The sequence below is a fragment of the Cucurbita maxima genome, unplaced genomic scaffold, assembly GCF_002738345.1.
Source record: "Cucurbita maxima cultivar Rimu unplaced genomic scaffold, Cmax_1.0 Cma_Scf00011, whole genome shotgun sequence".
Taxonomy (NCBI): Eukaryota; Viridiplantae; Streptophyta; class Magnoliopsida; order Cucurbitales; family Cucurbitaceae; genus Cucurbita; species Cucurbita maxima.
Window position 1 is genome coordinate 5,022,987 of NW_019272027.1, and position 18,727 is coordinate 5,041,713.

Genomic DNA, 18,727 nt, shown 5'->3' on the forward strand with positions numbered 1-18,727 from the left:
AAAAAAAAAAAAAAAAAAAAAAAAAAAAAAAAAAAAAAAAAAGAATGAAGAACCTGGAAAGAAAAAGTTCCACCACCGTGGGTGCTCCGATCCGGCCACAGGGAGGCGTTTTCAGGCCACAATCCATTCGTGAAAGTTGTCCAGCAAGTTAAGACATTTAATTTGGGATTTTGGATACTCCATTACGGTCAAGAAACGAACGATTGAGAAGTAAGAGTTTTAGTTTTCCTCCAAATTCGAGACATTTTCTTGAAAGTAGGCTACACAAGTTTTGTGAAGGATGCCAAAGTTGAATCGGACAAGAAATCAAAGTTTCAATATAACTTAAGACGGTATGAACATGGTCTTCTACCAACTTTGAGTGTGTTTGTTTCTTTTATAGTTGATTAAAATTTACAAGAAAAATCACTTTGAGTAGATGAATTACTCTACAAGTATGTGAAAGAACCAAGTTGATTTGAATTACGTGGCAAAAGTCATAGAAATTCAAAGAAAATTGAAAAGAATAAAAAACTAATCGAAATTTGGATAATTTATGTGCAAGTGGTGAAGGGACAAAAATGTGTTAGGCAATCAGAGCGAAGCGCGTCAACGAACGATTGGAACACGTGTCGATTTGTGAGAGGCTTTGCACGTTAAACGATGGTAAGAGCTACTTATCAATAGAAGGGAGGAGATTACGTCTTATGTCACAATCGTACTCTTGTGTCAATGGGACAATGATTGTGCGACACTTATTCTTATCCAGCGAACAAGTCAGTCATGTAAAAGTCAAATTTCACAATATTGTTGTATGCTCAAGCCTCGAGTCACGTTTAAGAGAAATGTTTTAGAAAATGTGAATGAGAAAATGTGTTGAAAACTATTGCTACCAACTTGACTTATGCTTGTTCTACCACGGTATTTGTGACTTGAAAGTACTTTTTGAGATCAAATATAAAGTTCTCTAGAGCCTTGACATCTCAAATCCTACTGAAGGACTTGGGCTTCGGAACCTTTACTTGTTAAATTGAACGACACCCTCACCTGGGGTTTGGTTCCTGTTAAGGATATTTAGTAATATTTGCCTTATTATCACACGTATCTTTCCATTTATTGTTATTTCCATTTATTACTATTTCCATATCCTTGTAATTTATTTGATTATAAATAAGATAACTTTCACACCATTTAGGTGTGGTGGATTAATCAAACATTCACAAGGGTTTGGTTCCCCACCAATCTCATGGTGAAGTTTAGTCTAGCGCTCAAATCGGTCACTTCTCCTATAGGCGCATGCATAATTGCACATAACTACCCGTGTAAAGGTACACGGGCCCTCCAGGCATGTGTATAGGCAAGTGAGGCACATGGTGAACTACTTTTTCGTCCGTTCCACCACTGTTCGACTATTTTTTCACCTTGACTTCAATATTGATCTTATTGTGACTTGAATTAGGGTCTACTAGAGAAATATAAAAAAAATTTGGAGCTCCTAACACATGGAAAAACTAAATAAGAAAGACACATGTCATCCAATTAAGTAGTCATTCGTTCTCAAGTAATAATGGTAGGGATCGTTATGACGTGCTAGCATGCAAGCATCGCGTCCTTCATCCCCAACTCAAACACTTTTACCCCACTCGACAGTCTACCCACATAGAAAAATGTGAAAAGGGATGGAACGAGTAGAGGCAAACCGTCGACGAAAGTCGCGACGCGATGGCGTAATCCTTTCCTCTCCTACACAGCCTTGACGTGGAAGTGATAGTAGGAGTCACCGTTGTCGCTATTATTAGAACAAGGGGCGGAGATCCTCATCAAAGAAGGAGAAGAAAAGAAAGAAATCGAAGGTTGTTCCATCGATATCTCAGGCAAAGGAGATGATTGATTCAGGTCGATCGTTTGGAGCCTACCCGTTTGAGTTAAGCCCACAAATTGCAGCCCAGCATCTAGCAACCCAACCGCCGTAGACTCGGGCCAACGACCCAACCCTTTCAATTGCCCACACAAAACACGCTAAGTCTAGCCCATCAGTGACCCGCGTCTCGACCCGTGAAACGCGCCTTGACCCGACTACAACCCGCATGCGCCCTCGGCTTAGTTCATTCTAGGCACGTGACCGGTTCTCATTAGTTGCTCGCATCCTGGCTTGACTCAATGCGTCCTCGGCTCGACTTCGTTCTTACGTCGGCTTGACTTGATGGCTCGACTCCTAGGCGGCTCCGTATACAAATAATATATAGTTTCCTGGCTTTATTTAAAACATTTTGAAGTTATAGTTTCCTAGGTTTTTTACCGTTTTTAAGCCATCTTTAATCTTATTGAGTAAGGCTCATATTTACCTATTAGTTTTAGTACTTATAAATAATCGTTTTACTTAAGTTAAAATACTAATGTATCTTAATTGAACGTTGGAAGCATACTTTATAAACAACTACCAAGTAATCAGTAACTTTGGCCAAAGCCAACCAAGTAAGTGACCTTATGCTAGAATTGTCTAATTGATAGATGTATGATCGTGCATACACTTCTATACACTTCTACAGGTACCATATTAAATGTGTGATGCTTATGTGGTATTTGTATTTTTATGTTGTAATAGCCCAAAAATAAATAAACAAATAAAAATAATTATTAAAAATGGTTAAAATAATACTAATTAGAAAATAAATAAATAAACAAACAAAAAAAACAAATTTTTTCCACCCCTCTCCACTAACTTCTCATCCCTTCCCACAATTATCTCTCTTCAACAACGCCAAAGTAATGCAAAAAGAAACAGTAAAACAACAATTGAAAAAGAAACAGAAAAACAACCATTAAGATTTGAAAAGTAAAATGACTTTCAACATATGCAGAATTGATTAGAGATTTTGGTTAGTAAAGTTATTACGGTAAAATCCTATATCTCCGATTTCATTTTTCCTTTATATTATGGTTATAAGAAATTAATTTAGGATCAAATCTTCTAATCAAATTCATATTCAATTAATTAGAATTTTTTGTTATCATGGGAAGTTATAGGAAATTAGGTTAGAATCAATAAAATTTTAGTTAGGCAGATCCATTAATATGTAAGATAGTAGCCAAACAATCAGATTAAAATTGGCCAATAATATCTGTTTACAGAATGAAAATAAATATAGAGTTAGAGTAATAACATAATTGAAAATGTCAGGTTTTCGCTTTTTTTTCTTACAGTTCAATCTAGTGAAGGAGTGAATGATAATTCTTGTTGAGTCTTTCCTTCCAGTTAAGAGTTAGTGTGAGGAGAAAGAGTCTTCCCATTTGTTGTTCTAGACCCAGGAAGACTTGCCTTTTTCACTATCACTTACGTCAGCACCGACAGGAGACTATGAATGCATTGGCTCTATAGCAATGCATTGAGGGAGCAGCAGTGGAGTTAGTAAAGGTATATGCTGGTCAGTTACAAGGCAATACCACTACGGAAGCTGATCATTACATAATTGAAAATGTATTTACATAATGAAAATAATTACAAAGAGAGAGGAGGGAAGATCGAGGGAAGATTTGTTGAACAGAATTTAAAAATAAAACAATAAATATCATAGAGCATGCAACTCCATTCAATTTTGTCTAACAGTATCAATTTTGTCTAACAGTAAATATCAGAATTTTGACAATGTAAATTAGAGAAATAATTTTATAGAGTTCAAACTTGAAACTGATGTTATGGGCTCATATAGTGTAACGACCCTAAAATTTTACCTATTTTATTCTAAGATCATTACTATACCTTGAAATGCGGAATATACATTAAATGGACCTTGTTCATAAATGCGACTTACACTCGTCTTTTATTACCTCGTGAAAGAGAAAATTACAAGGGAAAAAGAAACGAATATTATTGAAATAAAGGAAAAGGAACCAAAACCGAAATGAATGTTTTAATTCTACACTATGGTTTATTTTGCAAATACAACTCAACCTATATTAACCTATTCTAGTGATGCAAACCGAATTCAACCTAGACTATGAAATGGAAAAACAACTACCCTATGCAAGTGCCACGGTCCTGAGGTGTACTATGTCGCCGTCGTTGTCACATGGTTCCTTGCCCTTATCTACAAAAGTAAAGTAGCACGAGGCTTGAGTATTTCTAGAATACTCAGTAAGTGACCCCCTATCGAGGTTATGCAACAATCACATGCAATGAAATGATGGGACCTATCGTTTCGTTTTCCCTACGGTGCAGTCCTAACGGTTAATCGTGGACGTGTACCATATATTCTACACATAGCCCATACGTGCGAGTATGGGCTCACTAGCTAGTTCGCACACCGTTGGGCCACTTTCCTTATCCGGTGGGCATACTCTGGGAGCCCCTTATGCCGGGACCCATTAAAACTAGAACCGTCACGGCAGCACTATGCAAAGCATAACGATCGTTGTCCTGCCATTGGATGTACGCGTCAGTATCCTTGTGATGGGATAGTGGTATCCCCCCAAATGCATGAACACACAATATGCATGAGGTCCCCACTAGTCCTACATTTATCATTAATGAACATAGCCCCTGTCACGTTTCATGCTTACATCTCATTCTCATTTTCATTTCTTTACGCATCATACATATTCCTAACGGGGTTATATTTCCATGCAGTTTGCCGTATTTCATGTCATACAATTCATGCTGTTTACATTCAAATATTCCATACAAACATGCCATAATCATTCAAGGACCACATATCGTCACATGCATAACATATCACATCAAACTAAGCAGCATACATAGCATACATTCACATTCACATGATTTCGAACTTAAGCACATTAAACTAGCATACAATTTAATGACACGTGTAAATCCACAGGCACGTGCCAACATATAGCAAATAACGCGTAACCTACGACGGGTGAGCCACTTACTTGGTAGGTCTTAGCCGAAGTACTCCCTAGAATATAACGTAAGCTCCTAGCTCCTCGTGATCGTTCTACGCTTCCGTTGGTGGTTGGTTCCTATTAGTTCATTCGTCACTTTCGTTAGTATTTCACAAATATAATTAATTCCCAACTTGAGTTTGTGAAATACGATCTTAAAATGTTCCATTTTACCTTAAACAGGGCCGAAACTAGGTTCGGGAGGATCGGAATGGTGCCAAACGGGCTAGAAATAGGTTTCCCGAGCTGAATAAGCCACCGAAGCTAAGAAGCCGCCGCCGAGCCGATTGAGCCGTCAAAGCTGAGGGGAGCCGCGCTGGAGACATGACATGTGTGAAGGGGTCTCAAGTCGAGGCACGGGTTATCAGATCGCTCGCAAGTCTCGGGCCGTACACGAGTGACGGGCCGTGCGCGGGTGATGGCCATTTTGCAGGTGAAGGGCTGTTCGCGGGAGAAGGAAAGAAGTGTAGGCGGGCTGGCTTATGCGGTTTGGGCCGGGCGTTTGGGCCGAGAATCCGTCAGGATCTGGGCCGACCTAAGGGAACTGGGTTCGGTTCGGGTTGCGGGATCCGGCCCTCGGGTCAGACTTCGTCCTCTTCGCCCGACTGCTTGCACGATTTTTCTGTGGCCTTTCTCTCTCCTCGACAACGTCATCTCGACGTCCTTTTTCCCTCTTTTTTCCTCCGTTCCCGAGACTCTTCTTCACACTAACTCCATTTTTGGTACAGATCTCGTTTGTAAGGGCCTCACACTCCCGGATCTGGAGGAGTTCGGAAGTCCAACGTTCCGTCTTCCTTGCCAACGGTGTTCAGCATAAAGGATTCGTCTAAAACCTACTCCTGACATGTGTAAAGGTTTCTGGGATTACTTTTGTGATGTAAAATGGAGGTTTGACGTCGATTCTCGTATGGTTCAGTTTTGCCGGAGTTTCGTCGGGGTTTTCTGTTCCTTCTCGTTTTTTTTACTATTTTCTCTCTTTGCAGGTCGTTTTCGGGGTGGCTGAAGGTCGGGGACGAGTTCTGTGGCATCCCATCCTTCGACCGCCCTTTGTGGGTCGTGTGCGAGCGAAAGTTTTCGGCTCTACCGACGACCCCCACCCCTTTTTTTTTTTTGGTTTCGTTTTTAGTTTCGTTACATTACCTACCCCTAAAAAGAACTTTCGTCCTTGAAAGTCTCAAACTCGTGGATCAACCCAAAATATTTTTCCTTTATTTCCTCCTCTCGTTCCCACGTAGCTTCCTCGATTTGGTGGTTACGCCACAATACCTTAACGAAACCTATGTTTCTGTTATGTAAGGCTCTCACTTCTCGGGCTAGGATTCTAATCGGTTTCTCCTGATAACTTAAATCTTCCTCGATTTCGAGAGGTTTGTAGTCTATTACGTGCGTAGGGTCCACAATATATTTCCTTAACATGGACACATGAAATACATCATGTACGCTTGAAAGTGAAGGTGGTAGAGCTAGTTTGTAAGCTACCGAACCTACTCTTTCTAAAATTTTGAGCGGTTCAATAAATCGGGGGCTTAGCTTCCCCTTTTGTTCGAATCTTAGAATGCCTTTCATAGGAGCTACTTTTAGGAACACTGGTCCCCCTCTTCGAACTCTAAATTCCTACGCCTTACGTCGGCGTAGCTCTTTTGCCTCGTTGGTGATGCGGACCAGCTTGGGTCCTACTAGTTCTCGTTCTCCTACTTCGTCCCAGCACAATGGGGATCTACATCGTTTTCCATACAACGCTTTAAAGGGTGCCATCCCGATGGTTGCTTGGAAGTTGTTATTGTAAGAGAATTCCATTAAGTGTAGTTTAGTGTCCCAACTCCCTGTGAAATCCATAACACATGCCCAAAGCATGTCTTCCAGGATTTTGTTTAATCGTTCTGTTTGGCCATCCGTTTGTGAGTGGAAGGCAGTGCTAAAGTCGAGGAGGGTACCCATCGCTTTTTGGAGTCCGTGCCAAAAGGCCAATGTGAAACGCGGGTCCCGATCCGACACAATTGACACTGGTACCCCATGCAACCTCACAATTTCTTTCACATACAGTTGGGCCCAATTGTCTACTGTATATGTTGCCTTACCCGGTAGGAAGTGGGCCGACTTTGTCAGACGATCCACGACCACCCAGATTACTGTATAGCCCTTTAATGTTTTGGGTAGGCTTACTATGAAATCCATGGCAATGTTTTCCCATTTCCATTCCGGTATACTTAGAGGTTGTAATAGCACGGCGATTTTCTACCTAGTGGCTTTTACCTGTTGGCACACTAGACACTTACTCACGTACTCTGCGATATCCTTTTTCATACTTCGCCACCAGAAGTGTTGTTTCAAGTCTTGATACATCTTTGTTCCACCTGGATGTATCGAGAAGGGTGAGTTGTGTGCCTCAGTTAGGATTTCATTCTTTATTTCACTCATGGGTGTGACACATAAACGTCCTTGACATAATAATCCGTCGTCTGCTGACTTAGAGAATCCGTCCATGGGCCTACTTTCAATTGGTCTAGGATTTTGCTTAGGCTTGGATCCCCACGTTGTGAGTCTATGATCCTTTGTCTGAGCGTGGGATGCACTATCAGTCGAGCTATTTGGGTTGCAACTTCTTTGGTTACTACCGCTATGTCAGCCCATTCGAAATTAGTTCGCACTCGTGGCTCCCTAGTGATGAGGGTCGACGTTGCTTTTTGACTCAGTGCGTCAGTGACTATGTTTGCTTTTCCAGGGTGGTACTGGATGTCTATGTCATAATCTTTTACCGGCTCTAACCATCTACGTTGCCTCATGTTCAATTCTTTTTGCGTGAACAAATATTTCAGGCTTTTATGGTCCATATAGATCTGGGTCTTTTCGCCATACAGGTAGTGTCGCCAAATTTTTAACGCGAACACTACTGCTGCCAGCCCCAAATCGTGTGTAGGATAGTCTTTTTCGTATGCCTTTAGTTGGCGTGATGCATACGCAACAACCTTGCCATGTTGCATCAGTACACAACCTAACCACTTTTTGGATGCATCACTGTAAATCGCGTATTCCACAAAACTCTCTGGTACTGTTAGCACTGGGGCGGATATTAGTCTTTGTTTTAGCTCTAGAAAGTTGGCCTCACAAGTATCGTCCCAAACAAAAGGTACACCTTTTTTTGTCAATTGGGTGAGAGGCGTGGCTATTCTAGCGAAGTCCTGGACAAACCTTCGATAGTAGCCCGCCAATCCCAAGAAACTTCGTATCTCGGTGACCGTTGTTGGGCGCTTCCATTTCGTGACCGCTTCTATCTTATTGGGATCTACGAAGATTCTGTCTTTAGACACTACGTGCCCCAGAAACAAAACCTGTCGTAGCCAAAATTCGCATTTGGAGAATTTAGCATACAGCTTGTTCTCCCTTAGAATAGTTAAGGCTTTGCGAAGGTGCTCTTGGTGTTCTAGGTCCGTTTTCGAGTATATCAGGATATCATCTATGAACACGATCGCAAACGAGTCTAAGCACTCCTTAAATACTCAGTTCATTAATTCCATAAATACCGCTGGGGCATTGGTGAGACCAAAAGACATCACCACAAACTCGCAGTGGCCATATCTGGTTCGAAAGGCTATTTTCGGTACGTCTTCATTTTTAATCTTAATTTGATGATATCCTGATCGAAGTTCTATTTTAGAAAACATTGTCGCCCCACGTAGTTGATCAAATAAGTCCTCAATACGGGGTAACGGGTATTTGTTCTTTACCGTCCTCTTGTTTAATTCCCTATAATCAATGCATAAACGCATTGAGCTAGTCTTTCTTTTTGACAAACAACACTGGCGCACCCAAGGGGACACGCTAGGTCAAATGAAGCCCTTATCTAACAGGTCTTACAGTTGTGATTTAAGTTCTTTTAGTTCTGCTGGTGCTATGAAGTATGTTAGATAAAACCTGAGTTTTTTCAATTTTTTCTCATTCACACGATTTCAAAATATCTCCGTTTGACCATTTGACAAAACTATTTGGTAGGGAGTGTCACAGATTTAGTTGGACACTCTCTAGCCATTTTTAGGATATTTTATATTTAAATAATAGGAAATTTGTTGAGAAAATTAATTAACCTCATTTATTAAAGGCAGTCAAAGTTTCATCATTCTCTCTCCTTTTTTTACTCATTTTTCTTCCAACAACCAATTTCCTCTCACCGAGCCAAGTTGAAGCCATCGGTATATATCATTGCAGAGGAGCAACCTATCAACAAACAAGTTGAATAGCTCAAGTGGTTAGAGCATCAACCTAACAACACACAGGTCTCAGGTTTGAGTAGAAGAAAATGCAAAGTGTAAAATCATTTATAGCGTCTTTCTTCTATAAGCCCGACAACATCGGCGAGAGCAACGGGTCCTCCTCCAGCCGCAAAGACGGTAAGAAGCCATGGATGTCCCACGGGCGCACGCGCGGGAAAGATGGGAATCAAAAGAAGGAGTCGACCAATGGCAGGCCGATCTGCTCGAACTGTGGGAAGAGAGGAGACACCTGAGCAGGAATTGCTGGAGCAAGCTTAGGAACAAGGAGAAGGTCGAAAAGGCCCATGTGGCTCAATCCGAGGAGGGCGAGCCAGCTCTCTTCATGGTAAGTGCATGTGTCCCTATTGTCGATTCCAAATTGACGACGATGTTGAACTCGAGAAAGAGCTCCAGCTGGGCGTAGCAAAGGTGGCACCAGCCAGGGAGCCAATTCAACTGGAGGAGGAGCGAGTGTTCGCTCAGATCGGCGAGCGGGACGAGCAACACAAGCACCAGCGATGGATCCTAGACACAGGGGCAACAAACCATATGATCGGGGCTAGATTTGCGTTCTCTGAGCTCGACTCGATGAGACAAGCTGCTTCATTTCCATCGAGCGCGGACTACTCAAAATCTGCGATAATCAACGACGGCTGCTCACGCAGGCAAGGCGCACGATTATCAATGAGCCGTTGGAGCTTGTACACGGCGATATCTGCGGGCCCATCAAGCCGGCGACCCAGGCGATAAGAATCTCTTCCTTCTGGTAGTCGATGACAAAAGCCGCTTCATGTGGCAGACCGAGGCGGAGAATTCACCTCGACAAGTTTCGGTAAGTATTGTGACGAGATCGACATTCAACGGCACCTAACGGCGCCCTACTCCCCCCAACAGAACGGAGTGGTAGAGCGCCAAAATAAGACCATCGTCGGGACAGCGAGGTCACTGTTGGTGACGGTCGGGATGCCTGGGAGATTTTGGGGAGAGGCAGTAATGACGGCCGTCTATCTCCTCAATCGGTCACCAACCTGAAGCCTTGACGGGAAGACGCCATATGAGGCCTGGTACAACAAAAAACCAGCGGTACATCATTTTTCGCGTGTTCGGCTGCGTCGCATACATGAAGATAACACGTCCCCACCTCGCCAAGCTCGATCCCAGGGGGCTGAAGGTCGTCTTCATCGGCTATGAACCCAGGAGCAAGGCGTATAGACTATATGATCCTGTAGGGGGGCGAGCTCACGTGTCTCGCGACGTCGTCTTCGACGAAAGCACCTTCTGGCAGTGGAATGACGTGATCGAGGCAGACCATAATCCAAATCAATTTACGGTGAAGTACCTCGTCACCGAGCCGAAAGAAGAAGGAGCCCGGCATCAGCAGCCGTCACCGCCGCCAGCAGGTGCAACCCCTGAGCCAGTGGAATTCGCAACACCACGGACTGCGGATTCGACGCTGGATGCCGATCACGATACTGATCTGGAGGCCAAGTACCGGAGGATGGACGACCTAGTTGGAGGAGGTGAACCATCTGGACTGGCAGTGCGCGAGCTCGAAGAAGTGGCCGAACTACATGCCATCAATGCAGATGAACCGAACACCTTCGCCGAAGCAGAAAAGAACCCGTGCTGGCTGAAGGCAATGCAGGAGGAGATGACATCCATCACCGAGAATCAGACGTGGAGTCTAGAGGATATGCCGCCGGGACACCAAGCCATAGGGCTCAAATGGGTCTTCAAACTGAAGCGCAACGAAAAAGGAGAAGTTGTGAAGCACAAGCCCCGTCTGGTGGCAAAGAGCTACGTCCAGAAGCAAGGAGTGGACTTCAAAGAGGTATTTGCGCCAGTGGCAAGGTTAGAATCCGTTTGTTTCTTGTTGGCAATTGCGACACATTACTCTTGGGAGGTTCACCATATGAACGTAAAGTCTGCTTTCCTTAACGGAGAGCTGAAGGCGTAGAGTACTGCGCCTGCACAAGGCACTCTACGGGCTTCGACAAGCTCCACGAGCCTGGAATGCAAAGCTGGACAGTACCTTACTGTCACTGAAATTCAAACGTTGCGCCTCTGAGCATGGCATGTACACGCACGGCCATGGCAAGAAGCGACTGATTGTAGGAGTGTACGTCAACGACCTCAGAATCACTGGAGGTGACGTGGAAGTCCTCAGAAGGTTCAAGGAGGAGATGTCGAAAAACTTCGAGATGAGCGATCTCGGCGTGCTCAGCTACTATCTCGGCATCGAAGTGCAACATAATTCTACCGGCATCTCCATCTGCCAAAGTGCATACGCGAAGAAGCTGCTAGACACAACTGGGCTTGTGGACAGTAATCCTACAAGGATGCCAATGGAGGCCCGACTCCAACTAAGGAAGGCCGGCACTACGATGACAGTCGACTCCACCAATTACCGTAGCATTGTCGGGAGTCTGCGCTATCTGGTAAACTCTCGTCCTGAACTTGCTTATTCTATTGGATATGTGAGCCGGTTTATGGAAGCACCTAAAGAGGAGCATCTAGTAACTGTCAAGCGCATCCTGCGCTATGTAGTCGGAACCAGAGGCTGGGGTGTAAGATACTGCGCAGGGAGCGGAAAGGAGAAACTCAAGCTGGTCGGCTACAGTGATAGTGACATGGCCGGTGACGTTGATGATCGTAAGAGCACTAGCGGAATGATCTATTTTCTCTCAGGCGGCGCAATCTGCTGGCAATCAACAAAACAGAAGGTAGTTGCTTTGTCTTCTTGCGAAGCAGAATACATCGCCGCTTCGATGGCAGCAACACAAGGGATCTGGCTTGCGCGACTAATGGAAGAACTCATCGGGAGAGAAAGTGATCCACCAATGCTATACGTAGACAATAAAGCTACGATCTCCCTGATCAAAAATCCAGTTTTGCATGAACGAAGCAAGCACATAGAAATCAGATTCCACTACATTCGAGAATGTGCAGATCGAGGGCTCATCAAGATTGATTACATCCGAACAAATGAACAACTTGGAGACATTTTTACCAAATCCCTGGCGCGGGTGAAATTTGAAGAACTACGCTCAAAGATCGGAGTTCAAATAATAAGGTAGATATACTACAGGTTTTAGGAGGATATTGTTAGATAAAACCTGAGTTTTTTTTAGTTTTTTCTTATTCACACGATTTTAGAATATCTCCGTTTGACCATTTGACAAAACACGTCGAAGATCATCAAAATTTTAGACCGCAATTTTGTAGGGAGTGGCACAGATTTAGTTGGCCACTCTCCTGCCATTTTTAGGATATTTTATATTTAAATAGGAAATTTGTTGAGAAAAATAATTAACCTCATTTATTAAACGCAGTCAAAGTTTCATCATTCTCTCTTTTTTTTTTTTACATATTTTTCTTCCAACAACAAATTTCCTCTCACCGAATTTCTCTGAAAACAACACGGTACGGGGCCTTAGAGATGGGTCCCGTTCCTGGTTCTAGATCTATTCCAAAGTCTACCTCTCGCGATGGAGGAATTCCCGGGAGGTCCTCTGGGAAGACATCCATAAATTCGTTTACTATGGGTACGGTATCTATGGGTTTTTCCTTTCCTTTTGTGTTTACTTCACAGGCTAGAAACGCCCACCACCCTTGTTGTATCAGGCGTCTCGCTTTCATCATCGATATTATTTTTGGGGTGGTACTTGTGGAGGTTCCTTTAAACTTAAAGGTAAGTCCGTTGGGAGGTGTGAATATCACCTCTTTCTTATGGCAGTCTATGCTAGCAAAGTTTTCGGCTAGCCAGTCCATTCCTAGTATGACGTCAAAATCTGTCATATCTACTGCCTTTTAAGTCTACGTGGATGGTTTGTCCCACTATTACCACTTGTCCGTCCTTTACTATATTTTTCGTAACTAAGTCTACCCCTGCTGGGGTACCGACCGACAACACATGCATTAAGGGTTCTACTACAAACCCTGCTTATTAAACAAATGGTAAAGTAACAAAGGAATGGGTAGAACCAAAGTCAAACAATGTCAACGCAAAGTGTCCTAGTATAAAAAGAGTACCTGTCACCACGGTGCCAGATGTTCCCGCCTCTTTACTGGTCATTGCATATGCCCTAGTCTGTGGGTGGGTTTGTATGGTGGGCTCTCGGATGACCGGTCCTCTAAGGGGTTCCCTTGGATTTCCCGAGCTAGGGCAAGTTCTGGCCACATGACCTGCATGACCATAGACATAACACATACCTGAGCCCGCCAAACATCTCCCAACATGTTATTTTCCACAGTCATGGCATAGGGGCTTCTCTAGTGTTAGGTATCGGGCCAATGGGGGTGGAGCAGGTGGCCTACTCTAATATCGAGGTCTCTAGGGCGGTGGTTGGAATTCTGAGGTTTCGACCTCGACAGGGCGTTTCCTCCCTGTGACAACCGATGGCTCCGTTTTCTTTTCCTCTTGGGGTTCCTCTAAGGCCTTGGCCGTCCTTAGGGCCCCTTCATAGGTTTTTGGGTTAAAGGCCTCTAACATGCGATGGGTCTTCGGGTTCAATCCTAACACAAATTTTTCTGTATGTTTCTCTTCAGTGTCAGCTAATGACGGTGCAAACCTTCTCAATCTCATGAAGTCCTGATCATATTGATCCACCGTGCGATCCCCTTGGGTTAAGTGGTTAAACTCTTGTTGTTTCTTTATACGGGTTTCCTTTGGATAATAATATTTCAGAAAGGCTTCCTTAAAGGTTCCCTACGTTGTAATTCCCCCGCCCGGGTTGATGCTCTGTTTATTATCCGACCACCACACCTCTGCATCTTTTTGTAACACATATGTCGCACACGCCACCTTATGTTGAGGACAATATCTGCTAGCGGTGGATCTGGATCGTTACATATAAGTTGACTTGGATTTCAAAGGACATAATCGAACTTTCATTAAGGATATATATGTGACAACGACTTAAGCTAACCAGGTAAGTGACCTTACTATCGGCATGGTTATATTTGTTATTGACACGTGCCCCGTGGTTCTGCACGTGTCATATATATTGATATGTTTGAATTTTTTGTGGATCGATATGCTTCTTATTTGTTATGTATATGTTATAATATGTGAATTGTTTGATAATAATTATGGTACTATGTGTTCAATGATATGTTTGAGATAGGATATGAGAAGGATGCACAAAACGAAATGTAACGATAGGAGTAAAATACGTTCATGAAACGTTAAGGTTAGGGTACATACCGAAGTGGTATGGATAAAAGAGATTGATGAAAGAATAGGTTAGGCTACGGGTAAAAAGGGATAGGTTTGTGATAGATTGATAGAACGATAGCGTTAGGATTGATAGAACGATAGCGTTAGGTTACATTCTTGTGATGATATGACTGAGGTACGTTCACGTAATGATATGTCTGTGATAGGTATAAGAACGTTAAGGCTATGATAAGTTAGAAAACGATATGACTACGATTTACGTTATGACTTGTTTATGATATGATACATTGTGATACAATATGTCATGATATGATGCGTATATGATGAAATGTTATGTTAAAAGCATAGAATGTTATGTTAGGTTTCTTAAATTGTGTGTATACAACATGATATGAATGACATGAAATTACGATAAATGACCTGAAATATAACCCCGTTAGAATTATGTATGATTTGAGAATTGAAGAATGAGAAACGATATGATATAAATGATGAACGATATTTGAAACGATATGAAAAATGATATGATATGTACATAATGCTAGCGGGGTTGTATTAAAGGATAATGAAATAGAAAAGTTTTGGGATCTCATGCATTATGTGTGCTCATGCATTTGGGGGGATACCCCTATTCCATCACGAGGGTACGGACACGTACATCCAATGGCAGGACAACGATCGTTATGCTTTACATAGCGCTGCTGTGACGGTTACTAGTTCTAACGGGTTCCGGCATAAGGGGCTCCCAAAGTATGCCCACTGGATAAGGAAAGTGGCCCAGCGGTGTGCGAACTAGTTGGTGAGCCCATACTCGCACGTATGGGCTGTGTGTAGAGTACATGGTACACATCCAAAATTACCCATTAGGACAACACTGTAGGGAAAACGAAACGAAATGAAACGAAAGATAGGTCCCATCATTTCATGCATGTGATTGTTGCATTTAAGCCCATAGTGGGGTCACTTACTGAGTATTTCTTTAAATATTCAAGCCATGTGCTACTACATTTTTCAGGTTAAGGCAAGGCATTCCTGTACGGCTGATGACGGCATCGCAACTCGAGACCATGGCACATGCATAGGGTAGTGGTATTTGTTTTCTTAGACTTAGGCTAGACTTGGTTGTTTTTAACTTAAACTTTTATTCATTTTATTTAGTCTTTTGTGGTGTCGTTTTAAAGATGTTTTCGAAACACATAATTCCATGGTTGTGTTTTAAGATAAATGTTATGTTTTATGAAATTTTAATGAAGTCTTCCGCATTCAATGTTTATGGTACGTATACAGTAGCGACCTTAAATTAAGTAGAAAATTTTGGGTCGTTACATGTTATGTTAATAAAGACGCGTACCTACGATATTTATGTTCGTCATGATATCATATGGACCTTTCCTTTTCTGAGGCGTTCGGTGACGTGTGATGCATTGTGACCGACCAAGTCAGGCATAAGGGATACGTATACAAAGAACACATGGTGGATCCATGTGTGCATACATGGGCCGTGTGTGGAGAAGTATCAAACATCCAACCCTGCCCTGAACTGGAAAGAGCCTAAGGTTATGTTATGGTTTTAAAAGATAGGTCTCACTCATATATTGTGTGTAATTACATTACTAACCTCAACAGTGGGATGACTTATTGAGTATTTTATAAAATATTCAAGCCACGTACTACCCTTATATTTTTCATGTAAAAAGCTCTCATACACAGTTGAGAGTGAACGCTGGAAAAGTCATGGAAGTTAGAATAGGACATAATAGAACAATAAATCGCATTGAATTTCAATTTAGTAATTGATAGGTGTTTTTAATGCTGTTTTTTTTGTATTAAAAACTATGTTATGTTTAATTTCGTGTTTTGAACTAAATATGTTAAGTCCATGACTTTATTTTAAAGGTATTTAATATGGATTTCCGAATATGTGATTTAAGCATGCATGAGATGATGTCACTAATTAGGTTAAGATAATTAGGGGCATTACAATTTCTTACCTTAGGTTGATAAAATATGCATGTTTTTGTTCGTAGAGGAGCAATTTGGACCAAAATGTAATGTATGATAAGAAAAATTACCAAAATGCCCTTATAATGAGAATATGAGATGCATGCGGACTCTTATGCTTTTCATTGAGTTAGGAAGGGATTTTACATGATAGAACTCAAGTATGACAACTTGGTAGAGTACGATATGCATGATATAGATAATTACCAAAATAACCTTAGGTCGAGATTTTGAGATGGACCTTGTTTTATTTGCTTTTCGCTATATTGGAATGGAGGATGGGATATTATTAATGTTCTTATTGTTTTCTATTTTTCGACAGCAGCTATTAGTTTAAAATTGTTAGGTTTTGACAACTAAACCAGAAACATAAACCATTGAAGTTTGGAGGGATGATATTATTGAATACTAAACTTGGTTTTTTATATCCTTACAAATAAACTAACCACAAAATCTTGGAAACAAATCTGAAAAATATTTAAATTAGATCCCTCAAAATACTCTAACTATTTTGACTAAATCAAATTCTTCTAACAATCTCTCCCTTGAACTTACACTGGGACTGAGACACGACCCATACTCCTACGAGAGGCAGCAGTGGGGAATTTTCCACAATGGGAGAAAGCCTGACGGAGCAATGCCGCGTGGAGAGTGGCCAACTAAATCTGTGCCACTCCCTACAAAATTTCCGTCTAAAACTTTGGTGATCCATCCGACGTGTTTTGTCAAATGGTCAAACGGAGGTATTCTGAAATCGTGTGAATCTAAATAAGGAACAACTGAAAAAACCCAGGTTTTATCTAACACCCAGCACCCACATCACCGCCGCGAGGGAACAACATTGTCGTTGCCAGAACCGACCTCAAGAGAATTAGACGCAGCAAAGGTTCAACGCCTATGTAGAAAGAAGGCTCAGTTCGAAGGGATTCAGATCGTCGTTGATTAGGAAAGGCCAAGAAAGCAGCTCCTTAGGTAAGGGACACGCCTGTTGAAAATAAACGTTTTGTTTTTTTTGAAAAATGGGTCGAACATAATTGTCCTATGGCTAGGTGCTATGTAATTTGATTGCCGAGTGTAATCTGATTGCCGAGTGTAATCTGATTGCCGTGTGTGTAATTTGATCGTTGTGTGTGTAATCTGATCGCGCTATGCGTGTAATCTAATCGCGATGTGCGTAATCTGATCGCTTTGGGTAATTTGATCGCTGTGTGTAATTTTATGTAACCTGATTGTCGTATAATTTGATTGTGGTGTAATCTAATTGTGGTGTAATATGGTTAGGTTGTGTAGTCTGGTTAGGTTGTGTAGTCTGGATAGGTGTAGACTGAATTGTTGTGTAATCGGATTGTTGTGTAATTGTCGTATAATTTGATTGTGGTGTAATCTGGATAGGTGTAGTCGGATTGTTGTGTAGTCGGATTGTTGTGTAGTCGGATTGTTGTGTAGTCGGATTGTTGTGTAGTCGGATTGTTGTGTAGTCGGATTGTTGTGTAGTCGGATTGTTGTGTAATCGGATTGTTGTGTAATCGGATTGTTGTGTAGTCTGGTTAGGTTGTGTAGTCTAGATAGGTGTTTATTGTCGGCATATTGTGCTTGTAGGTAGGTTAAGGGGTTTGTGGTAATAGTTACACGCTGTGTGTTTCGAGTAACTAGCCACCAATGTTCACCTTTCAGGTACAGACTGTGTGTTTCGGGTAACCAACTAGAATAACCACTTTAAGGAGTAAAAATAGCATTGATGTTGTGGTGGCTGCGTGTTTTGGTTGATCGCCTTATGACGATTCATATGTTGACCCTTAGGGAGTTCCTTATTGAGTATTTTTATACTCATTCGGTTTAGATTAGGATGCCAAAGTCAGTTACTGGACAATTCAAGGATTTTTATGTTTTGTGGGGGAGACGTTTCCGCACTTTTGTTATTAATTTAAACTATATTGTGGACGCAAGACTTCCTTTTGTTTTAAATTTCCTACTTCGTTTTAAATTTCTTTAGGCGGCATTGTTTTTTTTTGCACTTGATTTCTAATAAATGATCGTTTTGCATGGTTTTCATCATTTTCCAAATAAATTACATTATTTTCGTAATGGCTCTGACCGCTACTTATATGATAAGTCGGGTCGTTACAATTTTGCCATAAAATTTTTTTTGATATTTAACAGCACCAAGTTTGGTGCTATGATACCATGTTAAGAATGAGAAACAAAAATAAGATCAGATACCATATTAAGAATGAGAAATAGAAATAAAATCAAAAGTGGAATTTTCATTAATGTTCATAATGTTTAAATAGGATACAACCTACCAACTAACTCCTAAAAAGAAAATATATTATTAATCAAATACCGATAAAATATACCAAATATACTACAAACCAAATAAAATAAAATATACTCCCAGCCAACTTAAAAAAAAACA